A 5,579-nucleotide genomic window follows, 5' to 3' on the forward strand; every position below is an offset into this window, starting at 1 on the left:
AATTTCGATTTTTCCCAAAAACTATAATTTTTTCAATTTTGATAATTATGTGCAAGGTGCCCCTTTGCGAGGAATACTTGGCAGTTTTTAAATGAAAGCTCTATCTTTAATAACAAAAAAGTTATGCAAAATTTTCGATCTAAAAAAGTACATGTTAATTGTAAAAAACCTAAATTTCGATTTATTTCAAAGACTACAATTTTCTTAGTTTTTGATTATCACGTACAAGGTGCCCCTTTGCAAGGAGTACTTGGCAGTTTTTAAATGAAAGCTCTATCTTTAATAACAAAAAAGTTATGCAAAATTTTCGATATAAAAAAGTACATGTTAATTGTAAAAAACCGAAATTTCGATTTTTTTCAAAAACTATAATTTTTTCAATTTTGATAATTATGTGCAAGGTGCCCCTTTGCTAGGAGTACTTGACTGTTTTTAAATGAAAGCTCTATCTTTAATAACAAAAAAGTTATGCAAAATTTTCGATATAAAAAAGTACATGTTAATTGTAAAAAACCGAAATTTCGATTTTTCTCAAAAACTATAATTTTTTCAATTTTGATAATTATGTGCAAGGTGCCCCTTCGCTAGGAGTACTTGACTGTTTTTAAATGAAAGCTCTATCTTTAATAACAAAAAAGTTATGCAAAATTTTCGATCCAAAAAAGTACATGTTAATTGTAAAAAACCAAAATTTCGATTTTTCTCAAAAACTATAATTTTTTCAATTTTAATAATTATGTGCAAGGTGCCCCTTCGCTAGGAGTACTTGACTGTTTTTAAATGAAAGTTCTATCTTTAATAACAAAAAAGTAATGCAAAATTTTCGATCTAAAAATGTACATGTTATTTGTAAAAAACCGAAATTTTGATTTTTTTCAAAAACTATAATTTTTTCAATTTTAATAATTTTGTGCAAGGTGCTCCTTTGCCAGGAGTACTTGACTGTTTTTAAATGAAAGCTCTATCTTTAATAACAAAAAAGTTATGCAACATTTTCGATCTAAAAAAGTACATGTTAATTGTAAAAAACCGAAATTTCGATTTTTTTCAAAAACTACAATTTTTTTAGTTTTAGATTATTACGTTCAAGGTGCCCCTTTGCGAGGAGTACTTGGCAGTTTTTAAATGAAAGCTCTATCTTTAATAACAAAAAAGTTATGCAAAATTTTCGATCTAAAAATGTACATGTTATTTGTAAAAAACCGAAATTTCGATTTTTTTCAAAAACTATAATTTTTTCAATTTTAATAATTATGTGCAAGGTGCTCCTTTGCCAGGAGTACTTGACTGTTTTTAAATGAAAGCTCTATCTTTAATAACAAAAAAGTTATGCAACATTTTCGATCTAAAAAAGTACATGTTAATTGTAAAAAACCGAAATTTCGATTTTTTTCAAAAACTACAATTTTTTTAGTTTTAGATTATTACGTTCAAGGTGCCCCTTTGCGAGAAGTACTTGGCAGTTTTTAAATGAAAGCTCTATCTTTAATAACAAAAAAGTTATGCAAAATTTTCGATCCAAAAAAGTACATGTTAATCGTAAAAAACATAAATTTCGATTTTTCTCAAAAACTATATTTTTTTCAATTTTGATAATTATGTGGAAGGTGCCCCTTTGCATGGAGTACTTGACAGTTTTTAAATGAAAGCTCTATCTTTAATAACAAAAAAGTTATGCAAAATTTTCGATCTAAAAAAGTACATGTTAATTGTAAAAAACCGAAATTTCAATTTTTCTCAAAAACTATAATTTTTTCAATTTTGATAATTATGTGCAAAGTGCCCCTTTGCGAGGAGTACTTGGCAGTTCTTAAATGAAAGCTCTATCTTTAATAACAAAAAAGTTATGCAAAATTTTCGATCTAAAAAAGTACATGTTAATCGTAAAAAACCGAAATTTCAATTTTTCTCAAAAACTATAATTTTTTCAATTTTGATAATTATGTGCAAGGTGCCCCTTTGCGAGGAGTACTTGGAAGTTCTTAAATGAAAGCTCTATCTTTAATAACAAAAAAGTTATGCAAAATTTTCGATCTAAAAAAGTACATGTTAATCGTAAAAAACCGAAATTTCGATTTTTCTCAAAAACTATAATTTTTTCAATTTTGATAATTATGTGCAAGGTGCCCCTTTGCGAGGAGTACCTGGCAGTTTTTAAATGAAAGCTCTATCTTTAATAACAAAAAAGTTATGCAAAATTTTCGATCTAAAAATGTACATGTTAATCGTAAAAAACATAAAATTTCGGTTTTTCTCAAAAACTATAATTTTTTCAATTTTGATAATTATGTGCAAGGTGCCCCTTTGCGAGGAGTACTTGGCAGTTTTTAAATGAAAGCTCTATCTTTAAGAACAAAAAAGTTATGCAAAATTTTCGATCTAAAAAAGTACATGTTAATTGTAAAAAACCGAAATTTCGATTTATTTCAAAGACTACAATTTTTTCAATTTTGATAATTATGTGCAAGGTGCCCCTTTGCGAGGAGTACTTGACAGTTTTTAAATGGAAGCTCTATCTTTAATAACAAAAAAGTTATGCAAAATTTTCGATCTAAAAAAGTACATGTTAATCGTAAAAAACCGAAATTTCGATTTTTCTCAAAAACTATAATTTTTTCAATTTTGATAATTATGTGCAAGGTGCCCCTTTGCGAGGAGTACCTGGCAGTTTTTAAATGAGAGCTCTATCTTTAATAACAAAAAAGTTATGCAAAATTTTCGATCTAAAAATGTACATGTTAATCGTAAAAAACCTAAATTTCGATTTTTCCCAAAAACTATAATTTTTTCAATTTTGATAATTATGTGCAAGGTGCCCCTATGCGAGGAATACTTGGCAGTTTTTAAATGAAAGCCCTATCTTTAATAACAAAAAAGTTATGCAAAATTTTCGATCTAAAAATGTACATGTTAATCGTAAAAAACCTAAATTTCGATTTTTCCCAAAAACTATAATTTTTTCAATTTTGATAATTATGTGCAAGGTGCCCCTTTGCGAGGAATACTTGGCAGTTTTTAAATGAAAGCTCTATCTTTAATAACAAAAAAGTTATGCAAAATTTTCGATCTAAAAAAGTACATGTTAATTGTAAAAAACCGAAATTTCGATTTTTTTCAAAAACTATAATTTTTTAAATTTTAATAATTATGTGCAAGATGCCTCTTCGCTAGGAGTACTTAACAGTTTTTAAATGAAGGCTCTATCTTTAATAGCAAAAAAGTTATGCAAAATTTTCGATCTAAAAAAGTACATGTTAATTGTAAAAAACCGAAATTTCGATTTTTTTCAAAAACTATAATTTTTTCAATTTTGATAATTATGTGCAAGGAGCCCCTTTGCTAGGAGTACTTGGCAGTTTTTAAATAAAAGCTCTATCTTTAATAACAAAAAAGTTATGCAAAATTTTCGATCTAAAAAAGTACATGTTAATTGTAAAAAACCGAAATTTCGATTTTTTTCAAAAACTATAATTTTTTAAATTTTAATAATTATGTGCAAGATGCCTCTTCGCTAGGAGTACTTAACAGTTTTTAAATGAAGGCTCTATCTTTAATAGCAAAAAAGTTATGCAAAATTTTCGATCTAAAAAAGTACATGTTAATTGTAAAAAACCGAAATTTCGATTTTTTTCAAAAACTACAATTTTTTTAGTTTTTGATTATTACGTACAAGGTGCCCCTTTGCGAGGAGTACTTGGCAGTTTTTAAATGAAAGCTCTATCTTTAATAACAAAAAAGTTATGCAAAATTTTCGATCTAAAAAAGTACATGTTAATTGTAAAAAATCGAAATTTCGATTTTTCTCAAAAACTATAATTTTTTTAATTTTGATAATTATGTGCAAGGTGCCCCTTTGCGAGGAGTACTTAACAGTTTTTAAATGAAAGCTCTATCTGTAATAACAAAAAAGTTATGCAAAATTTTCGATCTAAAAAAGTACATGTTAATTGTAAAAAACCGAAATTTCGATTTTTCTCAAAAACTATAATTTTTTCAATTTTGATAATTATGTGCAAGGTGCCCCTTTGCTAGGAGTACTTGACTGTTTTTAAATGAAAGCTCTATCTTTAATAACAAAAAAGTAATGCAAAATTTTCGATATAAAAAAGTACATGTTAATTGTAAAAAACCGAAATTTCGATTTTTTTCAAAAACTATAATTTTTTAAATTTTAATAATTATGTGCAAGATGCCTCTTCGCTAGGAGTACTTAACAGTTTTTAAATGAAGGCTCTATCTTTAATAGCAAAAAAGTTATGCAAAATTTTCGATCTAAAAAAGTACATGTTAATTGCAAAAAACCGAAATATCGATTTTTTTCAAAAACTACAATTTTTTTAGTTTTTGATTATTACGTACAAGGTGCCCCTTTGCGAGGAGTACTTGGCAGTTTTTAAATGAAAGGTCTATCTTTAATAACAAAAAAGTAATGCAAATTTTCGATCTAAAAAAGTACATGTTAATTGTAAAAAACCGAAATTTCGATTTTTCTCAAAAACTATAATTTTTTCAATTTTGATAATTATGTGCAAGGTGCCCCTTCGTTAGGAGTACTTGACTGTTTTTAAATGAAAGCTCTATCTTTAATAACAAAAAAGTTATGCAAAATTTTCGATCTAAAAAAGTACATGTTAATTGTAAAAAATCGAAATTTCGATTTTTCTCAAAAACTATAATTTTTTTAATTTTGATAATTATGTGCAAGGTGCCCCTTTGCGAGGAGTACTTGGCAGTTTTTAAATGAAAGCTCTATCTTTAATAACAAAAAAGTTATGCAACATTTTCGATCTAAAAAAGTACATGTTAATTGTAAAAAACCGAAATTTCGATTTTTTTCAAAAACTACAATTTTTTTAGTTTTAGATTATTACGTTCAAGGTGCCCCTTTGCGAGGAGTACTTGGCAGTTTTTAAATGAAAGCTCTATCTTTAATAACAAAAAAGTTATGCAAAATTTTCGATCTAAAAATGTACATGTTATTTGTAAAAAACCGAAATTTCGATTTTTTTCAAAAACTACAATTTTTTTAGTTTTAGATTATTACGTTCAAGGTGCCCCTTTGCGAGGAGTACTTGGCAGTTTTTAAATGAAAGCTCTATCTTTAATAACAAAAAAGTTATGCAAAATTTTCGATCTAAAAATGTACATGTTAATTGTAAAAAACCGAAATTTCGATTTTTTTCAAAAACTACAATTTTTTTAGTTTTAGATTATTACGTTCAAGGTGCCGCTTTGCGAGGAGTACTTGGCAGTTTTTAAATGAAAGCTCTATCTTTAATAACAAAAAAGTTATGCAAAATTTTCGATCCAAAAAAGTACATGTTAATCGTAAAAAACATAAATTTCGATTTTTCTCAAAAACTATATTTTTTTCAATTTTGATAATTATGTGGAAGGTGCCCCTTTGCATGGAGTACTTGACAGTTTTTAAATGAAAGCTCTATCTTTAATAACAGAAAAGTTATGCAACATTTTAAAACTAATAAACTTTGTGAAATTTCAGTTTTTCCACGTTTCAAGTTTTTTTATACAATGAGTGCGACAGAGATAAACTTATAAGCTACAAAGTCCACCCACAA

Source organism: Anthonomus grandis, unplaced genomic scaffold (genome assembly GCF_022605725.1).
Source record: "Anthonomus grandis grandis unplaced genomic scaffold, icAntGran1.3 ctg00000330.1, whole genome shotgun sequence".
In the NCBI taxonomy this organism is placed as follows: domain Eukaryota; kingdom Metazoa; phylum Arthropoda; class Insecta; order Coleoptera; family Curculionidae; genus Anthonomus; species Anthonomus grandis.